At 36.3% G+C, this 19,288-nt stretch overlaps 1 protein-coding gene across 1 annotated transcript in view; it reads left to right on the top strand.

Moving 5' to 3' along the window:
* PTGER3 (prostaglandin E receptor 3) overlaps positions 1–19,288 on the top strand; it is a 201,457-nt gene that overhangs the window by 117,443 nt on the left and 64,726 nt on the right. The window lies entirely within an intron of this gene.

The raw sequence follows: 19,288 nt of genomic DNA, 5'->3' as shown, positions 1-19,288 counted from the left end.
TCAACTACATACTTTTTTGCACTTGACTTTAGGATCAAGGCATCTTGGTGGGCTCACTATGGGCTTATTTCTCTTTTTCTATCTCCAGAGTAAAAACCACATGTAACTTCAACAATGGGTCTGTTTAGAACTGGTGATCAAAATGTATCTTGAAGGGCCAAAAGGGAAAGGTTAGAGCTGCTAGGTTAAACAAGGTCAGTTTGAGGAAGTAATCATTTCGACAGCTGACATTTTGTTTTGTAATAAACTTGGCCAACTGTTTTTTGTGGAAATTTTATTGTTTCTGTTGTTACTGCTGCTTCTGTCAGGGAAGGTGATCTGGAGAGTGTTTTAGAAAGCATGCTTTTCACAATTGAAATGATAAATCATCTTATGTAACTATCACACTCATTTATATCTTCACATTGAGGTAGGCAAATCTTCGGAAAGTAATGTTGTGTGTGTGGCCTGTATTTATGTATCAACAGAGACATCCTAATTTCCCCCCCCCCCCCCAGTTGATCCATGAGCATATTTATAATTTAGTATTTTAAAATCTATGTTAGTGATGGACAGGCCACTTTCACTGATATGGAAACTATGCAGTGAGAAACTGAGTTTCCCAAGCACAGAGTTAATGAGAAACTACAGAGTCAGAGGATATAGAAGATTAAAATAAGCTAGTGTTGCCAAACTCAGTTTCCTTAGCAGAAGTAGCTGAATTCCTGAAGCCGAGCCAGTCACTTTGAGACATGTGTTTTATTTATGCTGCGGCATCTTCGTGATGATGCATATTACTCATGTGTATACTCAGAGACACATGACTGTGAAAGAAAAAAACGAACAAGATGTGGTAGCCTGATGTTGTTGGGTGACTTCTCAAAGTCTTGGTTGGAGTTTCTGGTTGAGATTATTTTGCCTTGTGGGTAGTTTAGTGTGTGGGCTAATTTGTTCCCTTTTCCAGGTAATTACGAGTTTAGTTTTCTAATTTTGGGTTTACAAGATTGTCAAGATAATTAAATAAGAATATATTGTGAAGAGACTAGCATAAGGCTGACATATATACATTGTCAATAAATGGAGCTATTAATTGTGAGAAAAATGAGATCTTTGAAGATTTTATTCTCAGGGACAGGAGCCATCCTGTTCTTCCACGTGCATATTTACTTCAGCACTTAGAGCATACTTCAACTTTTCAATCAATTTCCATTAAAGAGCCTGCCTCACCTATTTCCAATGGCTGGCAGTATTGTCACCATTTAGGGGATAGGGTAGTAAATTTAAAAGTTAATATTTCTCCAATTTCTGAGTTAAAAAAACTTGCATCACCCCTTCCAAAGTTATCATTTCTAAGGATACGTAGGCATTGGAAGAAAAAGTATAGAGTGATTCTAGCTATTAAAACTAGGTGATTATAACTGCTTTCACTCCCAGTGTTGCCAAAGGACAAATTATTGCCAACAGATGAACAAAGAAAATGGTCTTCTGCTTCTGAAGTAGTCACTTTCTCCCTTCATGTTCCCAGCAACTGTTTATTTGGTACCTCCTATGCGCTGAGCCTAGGCAAATAAAAATGAATCTGAGATCATCCCTGTGTTGCATAAAAACTTCACCTTGTTTAATGATGTTTATTTGGGGGAAATATTTGGGAAATATATTAAATGATATCAGCAAACATTAAGGAGAAATTACTTTTTACAAAGCACAGTGACTTTGAGGGAAAAGATAATAAAAGAAGGTATGATCTTTTTTATGATAGGATAGAAGAAATGGAATTAAATCTAGGAAAGTCAGTGATAGCAGTCAGTCACAAGCAAGAAATAAAATGTTATGAGAACTCAGAGAGGACAGAGTTTATTCCTGTCTTAGATGAATCTGCAAGACTTCACAGAGGCAAGGGAAACTGATATAAGTCTTGAAGAATAATAACTTCATTCACTCTTCAATCAAGAAATTATTAAGCCATTACTAAATACTAGGTACTATGGCAAATAAGATACAGAGAAGACACAGCTCCCTTTAGGAGCTCATGGTCTAGTTATAGAAGAGACAGGTATGTAATCAAATAATTATAACACAATAGACATAATATTAAAATATAACATATGATACTGATATAATTTAGTACAGTTACTGAAAAAACCCCTCACTCTGCCTTCAGTCTACAGTTGTGTGTGTCTGTGTTTGTGTGTAGTACGTTTGTGTACCTCTATGTGTATATGCACATAGAAGGGAAATTTAGAAAGTCTTTCCAGAGGAGACATTTGAACTAAATCTTGAGGAAGGGTAGAATTCAGCAAGCTTCCCCAAGAATTGGGGGCATAGGTGAAAGAGGGAGGCAATAAGGTTTGGCTCTGTGTGCCCACCCAAATCTCATCTTGAATTGTACTCCCATAATTCCCATGTGTTGTGGGAGGGACCCGGTGGGAGATAATATAAATCATGGGTGCAGTTTCCCTGTACTGCTCTCCTGGCAGTGAATAATCTCATAACATCAGATGGTTTTATCTGGAGGTTTTGCTTTTGCATCTTCCTAATTTTCTCTTGCCGCCACCATGTAAGAAGCACATTTCACCTCCTGTCATGATTCTGAGGCCTCCCCAGTCGTGTATCACTGTAAATTAAACCTCTTTTTCTTCCTAGTCTCAGATACCTCTTTATCAGCAGCGTGAAAATGGTCTAATACAGTAAATTGGTAACAGTAGAGTGTGGTATTGCTGAAAAGATACCCAAAAATGTGGAAGCGACTTTGGAACTGGGTAACAGGCAGAGGTTGGAGTAGTTTGGAGGGCTCAGAAGACAGGAAAATGTGGGAAAGTTTGGAACTTCCTAGAAACTTGTTGAATGACTTTGACAAAAACGCTGATAGTGATATGAATGATAAGGTCCAGGATGAGTGGTCTCAGATGGAGATGAGGAACTTGTTGGGAACTGCAGCAAAGGTGATCCTTGTTATGTTTTAGCAAAGAAACTGGTGGCATTTTGCCCCTGCCCTGGAGATTTGTGGAACTTTGAACTTGAGAGAGATAATTTAGGGTATTTGGTGGAAGAAATTTCTAAGCAGCAAAGCATTCAAGACATGACTTAGGTGCTGTTTAAAGCATTCTGTTTTAAAAGGGAAACAGAACATAAAAGTTCAGAAAAGTTGCAACCTGACAATGCAGTAGAAAAGAAAAACCCAGTTTTTGAGGAGAAATTCAAGGTGGCTGCAGAAATTTGTATGAGTAGCAAGGAGCTGAATGTTAATCCCCAAGACAATGGGGGAAATTGTACCCTGAGCATGTCATAGGTCTTCATGGCAGCCCCTCCCATCACAGACCGGGAGGCCTAGGAGGAAACAATGGTTTTGTGGGCCAGGGCCAGCGTTCCCATGCTGTATGCAGCCCAGGAACTTGGTGCCCTGCATCCAACTTGTTCCAGCCATTGCTAAAAGGAGCCAACATACAGCTGGGCCAAGGTTCCAGATGGTGCAGGCCCCAAACCTTGGCAGCTTCCACATGGTGTTGAGCCTGCAGGTGCACAGAAGTCAGGAATTGAGGTTTGAGAACCTCCACCTAGATTTCAGAGGATATATAGAAATGCCTGGATGCCCAGGCAAAGTTTGCTGCAGGGTCAGGGCTCTCATGGAGAGCCTTTGCTAGGGCAGTGCAGAAGTGAAATGTGGAGTCTGAGCCCCCACACAGAGTCCCTACTGGGGCACTGCCTAGTGGAGTTGTGAGAAGAGGGCAGCTGTCCTCCAGACCCCAGAATGGTAAATCCACTGACAGCTTGGACTGTGCACCTGGAAAAGCTGCAGACATTCAATGCCAGCCTGTGAAAGCAGCCGCAAGGGGAGCTGTACCCTGCAAAGTCACAGGGGTGACTTTGACTCCCAAGACCATAGGAACCCACCTCTTGCATCAGGGTGACCTGGACATGAGACATGGAGTCAAAGGAGATCATTTTAGAGCTTTAAAATTTGACTGTCCTGCTGGATTTCGGACTTGCATGGGCCATGAAACCCCTTTGTTTTTGTTAATTTCTCCCATTTGAATGGCTGTATTTACCCAATACCTATATTGCCATTTTATCTAGGATGTAACTAGCTTGCTTTTGATTTTACAGACTTGTAGGCTGAAGGTGTTTGCCTTGTCTTAGATGAGGCTTTGGAGTGTAGACTTTTGGGTTAATGCTGAAATGGGTTAAGACTTAGGGGAACTGTTGGGAAGGCATGATTGGTTTTGAAATGTGAGAACATGAAATTTGGAGGGGAAGGGGAAGAATGATATGGTTTGGATCTTTGTTCCCACCCAAATCTCATCTTTAATTGTCCTCCCACAATTCCTATGTTCTGTGGGAGGAACCAGGTGAGAAAATTTGAACCATGGGGTGGTTTCCCTCATGTTGTTCTCATGGTAGTAAGTATCATGAGATCTGATGGGTTTATCAGTGGTTTCTGCTTTTGCACCTTCCTCATTTTCTCTTGCCACTGCCATGTAATAAGTGCTTTTGCCTTCCACTGTGATTCTGAGACCCCCATAGCCATGTGAAACTGTAAGTCCAATTAAACCTCTTTTTCTTCCCAGTCTCAGGTATGTCTTGATCAGCAGCATGTAAATGGACTAATACAGGAGGGAACCAAATTTTCTCAGGAAACTGGAAAGAATGTGAGTGTATGAGTAGAGTGTAAGGAGATGGAAAGTGAGAGCTGGGAGTGGGAATGATAATGTCAATTATGGTTTAGATATGAGGGAGAAGAAATTAAAACTGAGGTAAGGACAAGATAATAACAGGCTTTGTACAAAACAACAGGAAAATTTTGAGGTGGCTGTGATTAGCCCCAGGGTGACTGACCCCTGCCACTGGGGAGTCTGGGTCAGTAGGACATAGTCTGCTTTACCCATGCCCCAGTTTCAGTCACCTCTTGTTCCCAGTCCCACACAGTTGTGTTGCAAATATATGACCTCAATTTTAGGAGCCATGAAGCCAAAATATATTATTATTGTTTGAGATACTTTGGGAACATGAAATAACACTTTACTTAGTTTGGAACTGTTAGCTTCATCTTTTGATATAAATGTAATTTAGGTCTGAAAATCAAAAGACATAAAACAGAGCAATATAAGAGGAAGCATTTTTAAGCTGATAAGAGATCTTATATTTTTTGAGTAATATAGTTCAGAATGGTTTCTTCTACCTTGAGTTGCTCAGAACAGTTAATTTCCTTTGTCCTTGAAACAGAATATTTGCCCATATTTCATTCCCATTTAACTCATTTATCTCTCTCACTATAGAGGTTTCCCTGCAAATACTTTTTCTCCATTGGAGGCTTTGGGAATAAATAAAACATTGGAGATAAAATTGCAAGTTAAAACTATTATTTATTTCTCCATCGTTTGTCAGTAACTTAAAGGGTAGCAGAGATAAGAGCTGTTCCTTGGGAACTTCTGGGAATTTGGTAAGGGATTATCTTTTCACCTGTTTTCCAGCTCATGAATATAAACACTGCTCAGAGAGACCTGTTTTAGGGTAAAAGTAAGGTCATTTTGTACACAGGGTGCTGTGTGTCACAAAGTATTTTATTAACCAGGGTGACCAGTAACAAAGTTAATTATTTAGTCAATATTTTACTAAGTGTTTCAGTCATTACCCATTTTATTTTTAAGTACTTACTTTTGCTATTCTCTCCATCTACACATCTGATGTTTTACATGAATGTATTTAAATTATTAAATCAACTGCAAAAGTTAGCCACAGATTAAATCATATTTTATCAGAAACTTGCACCTGGCAAGAAAAAAAAGACGTTTAGGAAAAGGACTACTAATTAAACATTTGAACTTCACTAAGTTCCTTTCAAATTGCTTTTTAAGATTAGCCCAATAACCAAGATGTTACAGCTGAATGATAGACAAGAACTCCACAGTTTTTACAGTTCGAAGGTAAATGGGGAAAATCTTTTTGAGGGTTAATGCCATAGGGAAAGTGAGGAATCAAAACACAACTGTATTTATTCATCTTTAGAGCTATTTTATTTCATAACTTTGGATTAGTCATTTAAAAATGCCACAGAAGTCATATGTTTTCTGTGACAGAAGAGAATAATACACACAAGGTCAATTTACAAAACTCTAGTTTGCAACTCTCCTAAGAAACGGAGTTCTGAAAAATCTCTGATCTAGAGGACTTAGTTCAAAGTAACAAGCAGAAATTTTGTTTAACTCAAGTCTTAGATTTGGGTTCCCTAGTTCCTAGGTTGTGAATATGTGTGTTTATATATGTGTGTATGTGTGTATATGTGTGTGTATCTGCAAATTCCTAGGATGGAAAAACAGGCTAATGAAGCAATGTGAATTTCTGAAATTTTCTACTGAGTAGTTGTTTTTAAATTATAATTATTAGTAATGCATGCTAATTGTAACAAGTCAAACAATACAGAAGCATTTGAAGAAATTCCTTTTCCCAAGAATAGCAAGTCTCTTGTGCATATCCGTCGTTCTTTGTTTTGTTTTGAGACAGGGTTTCATTCTGTCACCCAGGCTAAAGTGTAGTGGCACTGCCATGGCTCAGTACAGCCTCAATCACTCAGGCTCAAGTGATCCTCCAACCTTAGTCCCCTGAGTAGCTGTGACTATAAGCACATGCTATCATGCCTGGCTAATTTTTTATTTTTTTTCTAGATGTTGCCCATGCTGGTCTCAAACTCCTGAGCTAAAGTGATCTTTCCCCCTTGGCTCCCAAAGAGTTGGGGTTGTAAGCATGAGTTCTTCCACCCTAACTTTTTTTTGTAATCAAAGGTATTTTGACCTCATTAACATGATTTATAATTTTGAATTTCTATATAAGGCAGTAGTTTTCAGCCCTACTTATGTCCCTCACACACATTTATGTGTACATATATGTTAAATATATATATGATGAATGAATTTCTTCATTGTTAACAGAAATGTTTCATAATTTATTTTTAAAGCCATAATCTTTAAACAGTACTTTTATCTACATAGTACCTGGTAGACAAAAGTTGCTCAGTATTTGTGGAATGAAAAATTATATCCATCTAACCATTAGAAATAGCTCTAGCACACTCCACGGCACAACTTAAAAATCATTAGATCAGTGGATACGGTAAACACAAGGAGCTAAGGCACTTGGTTTACAGGTTTGGGTTTTGCATAGCCCCTCTGTGTTTCAGTTACGATTTCTATTTTACTTGATGTATTTGGGGGCAGTTAACATTACTGGCCACTTGGCTTTTTCAAATTTTCCTGTTCTCTTCTATACCCCTGAGTGTTTCTCCATTGTCTTCTTTATGGTGAATGACCTCTAGGAATCCAGTATAGCTCTCTTCTTCTTTTTGACTTGATATGCTCTTTTTTGAATGATCTCATCTACTTCTGTGGTCTTAATTACCAACGTGTCGATGATATTTAGATCTTTATTTCCAGAGCCTGCCATTCTCCTGAGATCCAGAAAATATTTCTAAATGTGACTGAAGAAGCTCATTTTTATGTTATGTAGATGTTTCAAACTCTCCGATATATAATGCTATCCTCTCTCTCATGATATTCCATAGGTATGCTTTCTTTTTTACTGTCTTCTCTATTTTGGATAATGGTATTGGTTGTTCAAGCTAGAAAATTAAAAGGCATCTTAAACAATTGTCACTTCTCTTACCTATCGTCAACTCCTGCAGGTTCTATCTCTTAAATAGTTCTTAAATACTCCACCTCATATAATTTGTCCCTACAACCACTATGCTGGGTCAGAACCTCAACATCTCTCACATGCATTGTCTCTCCTCTACAATGTTGATAACAATATTTTCTTTTTAAAACAGAAATATGAGCATTTCATTTCCCTACTAGAAAAGTATCAGTGATGTCCTTTGCCTAATTTGGTAGTCTCTTTGTAGCCCCAGGGGATACACTGAGATTCGAAAAGGCAATATTGAGATTTCTATTGTTATTCACTCTTTTTTAGTGCAATATTTAATATTCACTAAAGAATGTAACATATATTTTATAAAGTACAATAATGAAAAGAATGCCTGTGAACCCACTACTGACTTACATCCTAGAACATTGCCAGAACTGTTTCATCTACCTTCACTTTTACCTCTCTCCTCCTCATGCTTCCACTAACACAACCCCACTTAAGATAAATTTCATTTGTTATAATTTCCTTATTTTTCATGTATTTAAAACATATGTATTTATTTATAAATATTATGTTGTTTAGCTTGTTTTTGAAAGTTTGAAGATTTACTCTTATTTTTGCATGAAACTGCAGTTCATTATTTTTATTGCAGAATTCAATTTTATTCCAATAAGTGACTACATCAAAAATGATTTGTCTACTCTCTTTTTAATGGACACTCACCTCTTTATAAGTTTAGCTATTACATACAATGTTACAATGGATAATATTGTATATCTTCTTGTTACACATGTATGATTTTCAAGAATATATCTGGCAGTGCAAATATTGTATTATAGGATAGAGAAATGTTCAAAGCATAATATGTTAGTAGTGACACATGTACATAGCTTATTTTAAAATGTGTTACAGGTATATTAAGAGTGAGTGCCTACCCGAGTGTGGTGGCTCAGGCCTGTAATTCCAGCACTTTGGTAGGCTGAGGTGGGTGGATCAACTGAGGTCAGGAGTTCGAGATCAGACTGGCCAAAATGGCAAAATGACATGTCTACTAAGAATACAAAAATTAGCAAGGCACGATGGCAGGTAACTGTAATCCCAGTTACTCAGGAGGCTGAGGCAGGAGAATTGCTTAAATCTAGGGGCTGGAGGTTGCAGTGAGTGGAGAATGTGCCGTCGCACTCCAGCCTGGGTGATAGAAACAATACTTTGCATCATTCAATCCTATCATGTTGACACTCAATATTAACCATCACAATAAGGTTAGGTTAAAACAGACAGATAACTAAACTAGGAATTATACCAGATTTGTCTCAGTTCATCTTTGGCTAGCCATATTGTTACAAGAAAGGAGTCAGGATTCAGACACCAAGAGAGGGTTCTTGGATCTCATGCAAGAAAGAATTCAGGGTGAGTTCATGGATTAAAGTGAAAGCAAGTTTATTAGGAAAGTAAAGGAATAAAAGAATGGTTACTCCATAGACAGAGCAGCCATTTAATTTAGAGCAGCTTAATTTAAGAAAATGTTTAGTAAGTTTCTCCTGAATTCCTACAAAAATAGTACTACAGCAATATATTCCACAAGAGTGAAGCAAAAGAAGTAGAATTTTCTCAAGTAAACAAAATTAGAAAGCTTTCTATGAACTGGGCAACTGTTGGAACTAAGCTAATATGGGGCTGTTAACTGATTCTAATGTGCCCACAATTAGAATACTCATTCAGATTTTTACATTAACCATCCCCCTTGTTTGTTCTGAGCAACAGTCAGAGATCACTGGTTGGTTCACAAGAATAAGTAGGGTTAGCCAAAATTGCAGAAACACGTTTAAAAACAACTGATGAGACTAAAATTTAATAATAAGTGTACCATAGTTCTTGGAACATAATTTCTCTTTCCAGTCTCCCATTTTAACTAAAGACAAATCATGGTAAGATTGATTTGCTTTATTATATTTGGCCTGATTATTTGTATAAAGTACAGCAAGAATAAGTATTTGCCATAAGCTTTTTAAAAATTGGCTTTGACGGAACTCTGCTCCATAGAAAAAATCTTAAATAAGACTTTTTTAAAAAGCCAAGTTCTACCATGGGTTTGCACCCTCAGATACCTACAAGTTGGGTAAATTCCTCTCCTTTTGAGGTCCCAAGATAACATGGGGATCCTGGACTTGTGACATTCTTTACTTACCACGGGTCAGGAACCTTGTACAGAGATGGTGTAGGCAAGGTGTGAGGCCAGTTCCTCAAGGGGTTTTATTGGCTCTACAAGTCAAATTTGATTTCTTAAAGAAAAGCATGCCATTCCAGTAAAAGCCTTGGTAAAATAATCAATTTCTCCAATTGTGTCCTGTTGCAAAAGAAAACAGATTCTTATTGCACTCATGCAAATAACTATGTTGCCATAAATTGAGAATATTCACAGATAGTTTCCAAATTCTGGACAAATCAGGTAGAGAGAAACAAATATGCTCCAAATTTTGTTCATAAGAGTATACTTTACTCGATTGCTACAAGCTGTAAATAGCTCAAAAGAAAAGTTTTCCTGACTCTGAAAAACAAAACAAAGGATCAGTAATGTTTTCAGAAAAATTAAAAAGATTACTTTAGACTTCTATTAGTTTAGTCCATGCAGTTAACTTCTGTTTAATATTCATGAACATTTCAGCTTTCCATGAGTGTTCTGAAAGATTTTTCTCTATTCTAATGTAATAATCTCCAAAGTTATCAGAAACTTGCATTTAAGAACACCTGTTATAGTTGTACAGCTGACTATAAAATCATCTTCCAAAGAGGATTAAAACAGGACAAAAATTGTCTGTGGATGATAAAAAGTCTTAGGACAGCCACTATTAAAGCCACAATTGATAAGGAAATTTGGTTACTTCTGTGGCATATAGCAATTTCACATAACAATTATAACTATTAATAACATACATTAAGCCATAACAGAATTAGAGGGGTTTCCCATAATTTTGGAACATATACCAATAACACATTTATGCAAATACAGCCCAAAGAAAAACAAGCACCATTTTGTATTTGACAATGCTTCTTGTATGATTTTTATACCAACTAAGCCAAATGTCACTGTCGTGTTAGTGCATTATTGATGTTAAACCCAATTCTTAATAAAACTTTATAGACAAATAAATTCAATCTTAACCAGTTTGACCATAGATAAGATTTTCATAAACCTTTTATAACCCTTTACAATTTGTCTTAGAGGTCAGATCATAAGTAGGTTTTTGACCTAAGAAAACCTTGTTATGCTTTTATTTCAATGCTCAATTTACAGAAAAATGGAATAATAACCCTTTTAACTTTAGCCAGTGTGTTCACACAATTTCTTTTACAATTAATTTTTCATAAACCTTCCACAACTTGAATAACACTTCAACTTTATTCTAACTTAAAACAATCTTTTAACCCTTTAATCTAGGCAGAAAATTTCATATTCCCTGGACTACTTATAATTTTTTACACAAAACACAATTTACTATCTTTACATGCCTTGTGTGTAGAACTGTTTTTTTAAGTAGTCTCAGATACATGTTATGGTGTTAACTCTTAGAAACTTTTTTTTTCTTTTGGTGAAAATCTTGACAAGTAAGGGATTTTAATTATGTACTAGTGTGGAGCCTAGGACCCAGACAGAAGTGCGGATAAGGGCTGGCTTTTTCTAGCACAGCTAGGGGGCATGGTTAACGCCACATGTCCCAGGATTTACCAAGCTGTAAAGCAGGGAAATTGTACAGTAGGAGTCATAGTGGCATTTTATGAAGAATTTAGGAGTCCAATCACCTTTAAATTGTACAATGTTTCTTGCATAAATTCCTTTTCATAAATTCTTTCATGACTCATACAGACCATCTACAACATGCTTGGACTTTCTGACTTGTCATAAACCTTCCTCATGTTAAACAACCAGTCAGTTTGCTTTAGGACAAGAATTTACCATAGAAGATCCTTTTTTATATAAAATCTCTTTCTTTATAATCTTCTTTGCATAGCTTCTAGTTATGCTTATTTCACATGTCCCCAGGCCTTATCTAGAATCTGATGTCTCCAAGGAAGGTTAAATTGAACAAGTTTTAAAAGTCAAAGAAGCAGTTTATGACTTTAAAGCATTTATCAAACTTAATATCTGACCCGTATAATTTAGACCTGTTTATATTTTTGAAAAAATTTTAATGTTACAATTAAAATTGTCTTTATTTTAAAACTGTCTTTATTTCCCAAAGATTACTTAAGTCACATGAACTAAAAGGCATTACACTTTTTACTTTTCTGACAAAATATTTGATTTAGCACTTATTTTTAAGCCAATCAATCAAAGCTCTTTCATGTATAGGTATCACACAGATAATACATATAAATACATACAAGATAGAGAACTCATTTTCCAAGCCAGGAATTAAACCTTGAACCCGGGCTGCCATTGTGATGGCAGAGACCAAGAGAAAGTACTGCCACCTGGTTACAAGGTCAAGCTCCCAAGAACATAAAAGAGACAAGAAGGAAACTTCATCCAGTTTTTTTTGTTTTTTTTTTTCAGGGACCTGCAGCAAAGTTTATAACTGACCAGTTTGCTGGGCCATCTTGAAAAGCAGGTTTAGGGGTGTCCTAAGCCCATATTCTATTCTAAAGTATGCCTTACTATAACAGAACAATACAGAAAGACCCACAAAGCATGGCAGATTAACTACAGCCTGTGACTAGCCTCACAAATCCTTTTTTCCATTAATTAAAACTTCACAGAGATGATAAACAGTGATTTTTACCATTCATTCAACCAGTTTGCACAGAGAGAGAAAGGGAAGCATTGCCTGAAGTAAGATGGGGAAAGCAAGGAACTCAGGAAGGCCAGAGAAGACCCACCCTTTGCAGTGACACTGAAAAGTTCAGGCGGCCGCTTGTTGTTTCTCCCATTTTACATTAAGTGATATAAACTTACGTTTCTCTGAGTACATATCTATCTCTGCTACTAGATTATAAACTCCTTGAGGGTGTACACTTTTCTAATTTTGTTTATTGCTGGTACTTAGTAAGTACAACATAATAGATTCTTAGCAATGCCACTCTTTTTTACTCATTTTTCAAAAATCACGTTGAGCACCTACTATGTTTATAATGTAAATGATGATATGAGTGAATGAGTATAAAGTACACAAAGGATTTTAACAGCGATACCACTGCATGTATCTAAACTTTACCAACTTCTTGAGTAGTCTTGTCTGTAATTAGTTTATTTGTAAGAGTTAGCCTTGTGTAGAATATGCATAGAGACAACAACATACAAAAATTGTGAGGATTCTTGATTTCCTCTTTAGTGCTTCTTGCCCTTCTTCATCTAACCACAACCACATTTCACAATCACTAATAAAATATGAACAACTGATGTCGAATTCAGGATCCTGTTTCAGAAGGGAAAACAGAAACATTTACCTTGTTCTTAGGACATGCTGTGCTCTTTCACAGGTGTCTGTCCATCTTGACCACTGTTGCTGAAATGGCTTTCTTAATCAAATAATCTCAATCTCCAGCTTTGTAGCTATATCTAAAGTTCCCATATTACTTATACTTTGGGCTATAGACACTGATAACATATGTCAACATGCAAACATAATCTAGAGAGGAAACAAAGTAAAAACCTTAATTAATCATTAATAACTTTGTTCAAATTGGTTTCTGAGATTTCTTTTAGTAAGCAGAACCCTAAAAAAGTGAAACCCCAGTCAAAATTATTTTGGAGCCCTGCTCAATCCCAGTGGAACCTTGAAGTGAAGTCCTGAACAGCTGATTTACACAAGGGCTAGAAATCTCTCCAGTTCTTCATTTCTACAGCCTATTGAAAGGGTGACATTTTAACAAGAAATTAACCAAAAGTCTGGAAGGGCATGAATGATGAGCTTAGTCTGGAGAAGAGAATGAATCTCCAACCTTAAGTGTTTTTAGAAACACTTAATTTGTTTCTTGAACATTCATTTCACCTTGTCATTCACATTCCTCATTTTACCTTGTCACCCATGTTCTTCTGAAAAGTTTGTGACAGTTTCTACATATAACAGATAAATTGAGACAATTGTCAGCATTAATTGGGCCTCAAACTCAGCCCCAGGAAATATCAGAATCAACAGAGTATTTGCAAAAGACAAGAAAATGACCGTGAGTCAGCCTTGCCCCAGTAAAACCGAGAGCTCCTTTATAATTGGCAAGATATCTTACCTTAGGCTGGCGGAACTGAATATTTTTGGTAAGATGTTTCATTATTTCTTTACAACTGTAATAACTGGGTTCTCACCTCTATCCTCTTCAATTCTTTTTCTTATGAAAGCCTAGGACAACACAAATGGAACTCTCCCTGCAACTGTTCTGGCTTCTAATGATTTTCCTCTCTACTGCACAGAGTATACAATAGTAATTCCATATTCAGTACAGATTCGGATTCAGTAAGGAATGGCCAAATACAGAGTCAGTAAGGAACGGCCATATCTTATATTCATCCTCTTTTATCCCCCAGTTGTAGTAAAACCCAAAGTGAAAAAGAGATTTTCCTTCAGGAGAAGCAGAGATTACAAATGCCCACTTACCTGACTGAATTTTAGTCACTGTGGATTAGTCATCACAATATTTGCTACCTGAATTGAAATAATATTCAATACATTTAAATACATACAAGTAGATGTACTAGATTGGTGCTTAAAATCTAAATGGAATTTTTTTCTAGGTAAATATGCTTTGTAAGATATGCTTTCTCTTCTGTGTTTACTGACCAGGTGTGTTCCCAGATTTTTCATCTCCTCTCAGGTCACTGGAAAGGAAAGATATTTCATGATGGGTTCTGAGAAAGAGAAAATATCAAAGAACAAATTTTTGTGGCATAATCCAAAAGACCTCCATCTAAATGTACAGAGAGAAAGTTCCTTTTAAGAAAGGAAAGAACTGACAAAATTATTACTTTTTCATCATTTCAAAACTCAGGGTCTATTTGGATTGGGTTAGATGCCAACAGAATAAATTGCTGGACAAAGTTGGGTGGTGGTTTACATTATTAGAGAAATAAATTGCAATGGGCCTGGCAGGGGCAGAGGGATAAAAAAATATATAGAGCTCATGCTTTACAGATGGCCTACTTGAACAGAATGTAGTGTCACTTCAAATAAGCCCAGGCAGCAGTCCCAGGCTCTGTATCATTCACAGTTCTACTTCTTACTGCAAACTAGAGCCTCTATTTGTATCTCTGAATACATGTCCAAGAAACTATAACTATTTCATTGAAATGGATACTGCAGGCTTAATGTAATAGCAAATTGTCCTAATTCTCTGCTTCATTTTTTTTAGGCATTTATATACCATGTATCAAATATACAGGGAGAGCTGCCTATATATTAGCAATCATCATTTGCTTCAGGAACTCCAATAGAAGTACATCACAAATTGGAAAGCTATTTGTTCATGTTCAAAATTCAACTATGGAATCAACATGCTGGTGCTGTCAGGAGCTAGAAGATCACCCATTCTAATGTTTTCTGAGTTTTGGTGAGGAGAGAAAGGCCCAGATTGTGAAGAGACTTGCTCAAGATCATACAGCAAGTTAGAAGGATAACCAGGTCCAGATTTGAGAATTCTGACCCCTATTTTCTGTGACTCAAGTCCAGAATGATCATTGCCTTGATTAAGATGCTCTAGAGAAAAGGTAGATTCTTGTTCAGGGAAAAAAGTGAACAGCTTCCAAATTAGATTGACTTTGTGGGTAGTCTCCACTTCATTGTTTCCTTGACTGTGAAGAAGCTTTTTGGTTTGATGTAATCTCATTTGTGTATTTTTGATTTTGTTGCTGTCCTGTGCTTTTTAGATCTAAATCAAAAAAATTCATGCTCTGCCCAATTTCATGAAGCATTTCTCCTGTTTTCTTCTAGTAGTTTCATATCTTCAGATTTTACATTTAAATATTTAATCTATCTAGAATTGATTTTTGTATTTGGTGGAGAGAGAGAGGTCTAGTTTCATTCTTCTGCATGTGGATATTCAGTTTTTCCAGCACCATTTATTGAACAGACTATCCTTTCCCCAGTATGTGTTGTGTTGTTCGTGCCTTTGTTGAAAATCAGTTGGCTGTAAATGCATGAATTTATTTTTGAGTTCTCTATTCTGTTCCATTGGTTTATGTGTGGTTTTATGCCAGTACCAAGCTGTTTAGTTACTATGGGAGAAGTATTTGCAAACTATACACCTGACTTGCAAACTATACACCTGACAAGGCATTAATATTCAGATTATATAAGGAACTCAGATAACTCAATAGCAAAAGAACTCAAATAATTCCATTTTTAAAATGGGCAAAAGAACCAAGTAGATAGTTATTGGAAGAAAATCCAAATGGCTGACAGATGTATGTAAAAATGTTCAACTTTACTAATTATCAGGAAATTGCAAATTAAACTACAATAAAATATCACCACACGCCAGTTAGAATAGCTATTATCAAAAAGGCAAAAAATAACAAATGCTGGCAGAGAAAAAAGAACTCTTATACATGGTTGGTGGAAGTGTAAATTAGTACAGCCATTATGGAAAACAATGTAGAGGTTCCTCAAAAAAATAAAAATAGATCTATCATATAATCCAGTAATCTCTTTACTGGGTATATATCCAAAGAAAGTGAAATCAGTATGTCAGAGAGACATGTACACTCATGTTTACTGCAGTGCTATTCACAATAGCCAAGATATGGAATCAGCCTAAATGACATTCTATGGAATTGATTATATATATGTGTGTGTGTGTGTGTGTGTGTGTACACAATAAAATACTATTTAGCCATAAAACAGAATGAAATCCTGTCATTTGAAGCAACACAGATGAACCTGAAGGACATTATATTAAGTGAAATTAACCAGGCACAGAAAGACAAACAGCACATAATCTCTTGTACGTGAAGTCTAAAAAAGCTGATTCTAAAAGCACAATCTAAAATACCAGTTACCAGAGGTTGAGGAGAGAGGGGGAAAGTGGGGGTTGCGGGGGGACCAGGAAAGATTGGTCAGTGTGTACAAAGTTACAATTAGACGGGAAGAATGAGTTTTGGTGTTCTATTACACAGTAGAGTGACTCTAGCAAATAACAATGTAGTGTATATTTCAAGATAACTAGAAGAGAGATTTTGAATGTTGCCACAAAGAAATGATAAATGTTTATAGCGATAGGTAAGGTAATTACCGCAATTTGACCATTATATCATGTACACGTGTTGAAACATCACATTATATCCCATAAATATGTATAATTATGTGTCAGTTGTAAATTTAAAAGTCATATTAATATCCAAACAAATTTAGTTAGCTGTTTAAAAAAATTTTTCAACTTTTACTTTAGATTATATGTGCAGATTTTTTTATATGGGTATATTGCAACCAGGTAGTGAGCATAGTACCTGGTAGGTAGTTTTCCAACCCACATTCCCCTCCTCCCCCATGCCCAGTTGTCTGCAGTATCTATTGTTCCCATGTTTGTGTCCATGTGTACTCAATGTCCCACGTACAAGTGAGAACACACAGTATTTGGTTTTCTGTTCCTGTGTTAATTCTCTTAGGATTGTGACTTCAAGCTGCAACCATGTTGCTGCAAAGGAAATGATTTTTATTCTTTTTTATGGCTGTGTAGTATCCCAAGGTATATATGTATCACATTTTCTTAATCCAGTCCACCACTGATGGGCACCTAGGTTGATTCTATGTCTTTGCTATTGTGAATGGCATGGAGATGAACATATGAGTGTATGTCTTTTTGGTAGAATGATTTATTTTCCTTTGAGTATATACCCAGTAATGGGATTACTGGGTCGAATTGTAGCTCTGTTTAAAGTTCTTTGAGAAATCTCTCAACTGCTTTCCATGGTAGTTGAACTAATTTACATTCCCACTCACATTGTATAATTGTTCCCCTTTTCTCTGCAGTCTCAGGAGCAACTGTTGTTTTTTGACTTTTTAATAGCCATTCTGAATGGTGTGAGATGGTATCTCATTGTGGTTTTGATTTACATTTATCTGATGATTAGTGGTGGTAAGGATTTTTTCATATGTTTGTTGGTTGCTTGTATGTCTTCTTTTGAGAAGATCTGTTCATGGTCTTTATCCATTTGTTTTTAATTGGGTTATTCGTTTTTTGCTTGTTGATTTAAGTTCCTTACAGATTCTGAATATTAGACCTTAGTTAGATGCACAGTTTGCACATATTTTCTCCCATTTTGTAGTTGTCTGTTTCCTCAGTTGATAGTCTGTTTTGCTGTGCAGAAACTAGTTTAATTAGGTCTCACTTCTCAGTTTTTGTTTTCGTTGCAATTGCTTCTGGGGACTTAGCCAAAATTTTTTTGCCAAGGCCAATTCTGAGAAACATACACATAGACCAATGAAACAGAAAACTCAGAAAAAAAAAAGCTGCGCATCTACAATCACCTAATCTCTGACAAGACCAACAAAGACAAGCAGTGGGGAAAGGACTCCCTATTCAATAAATGGTTTTGAGATAGCTTTAAATTTTGGTTGAAATTGGTTAAATGGACAGTTATATTTGAGACACTTAATGACTGCTAACACATTTGGGAATTCCTCCACTGTCAAGTAAAGTTTATTGTGACTTTAAGATTGTTACCCAATTGGCAGAAGACAATCAGGCTCTCCAAACTATCTAAATAGATAGCAATCTGACTTCAAATTCAGTGACCTTAACCAGTGTGCTTTGTTTGCATCCTCGTCTCTTCTTTTTCAGTTGTTTTATCATCATCATTTTCATGATCTCTTTTAAGGTCTTTGTGATTCTTAGCCAGTCTCTTTCCTTTCCAAACTCTCCACGCATTAATGTGTTCATTCATTCGTTTATTCAATAGGCACAGATAATTTAACACATTCCATGAAACAGATATATAAGACAACTCTCCTCAGAATTCATAGCCTACAGAGGGGGACATTGATTGTAACAGAAAATGAAATTTAAAAAATCTAAGTTTGAAGCTCACATACCCATGGAAATAATCTATGTAGTTCTTGATTTTTTTTTCTAATGAAGCAGATTACAATGTACTGTTATGTAAACGCTTCTCATGCCAAGTTTATGAGTTAGATAGAAAAAACAGAAGTCCCAAAGAGGTTAAAGCAAGGTCAGTAAGTCCCAGGAACCGTATGTGTCCTGTTTACCACTTGCACCTAGCATAGGTTCCCGGCATATATTTGGTGCTTAATAAATTTTTGACTGAATGACTGAACACAGCTAATAAATGTCTAAACTATGCCTTAAACACAGGTCTCCTAATCTTGATTCCAGTATTATTCAATTGCATTCATTTTCAGTGTTCACTGTGATCATTACCTTACTTTACTCCTCAGAGCCACCTCTCTCATTTTCTTCAAGTTCCATCTACTTGATATAAATCATCCCAGTTAACTAATGCTTAGGAAGCTATTATTAAATATATTCACTAACTTAAAAACAGTCTCAGCTGAAGCAGAAGATGATTGACTCTCCAGGTATTGCACCTCAGTTAAGTAGATAATTTGGATCAGGAGGCCCATCAAATCCTATCAGAGATATAATCACAGACTGCTCTTTTGTAGAATCCCAGCCTTGGGAGTCCTGTGACAAGTTTTATGAGAAGAGTAAGGGGCCTGAGATGTGACAT

Source organism: Papio anubis, chromosome 1 (genome assembly GCF_008728515.1).
Source record: "Papio anubis isolate 15944 chromosome 1, Panubis1.0, whole genome shotgun sequence".
NCBI classification, from domain to species: Eukaryota; Metazoa; Chordata; class Mammalia; order Primates; family Cercopithecidae; genus Papio; species Papio anubis.
The sequence above is the reverse complement of the archived record's forward strand: the minus strand, read 5'-3'. Positions and strand labels throughout refer to the sequence as shown.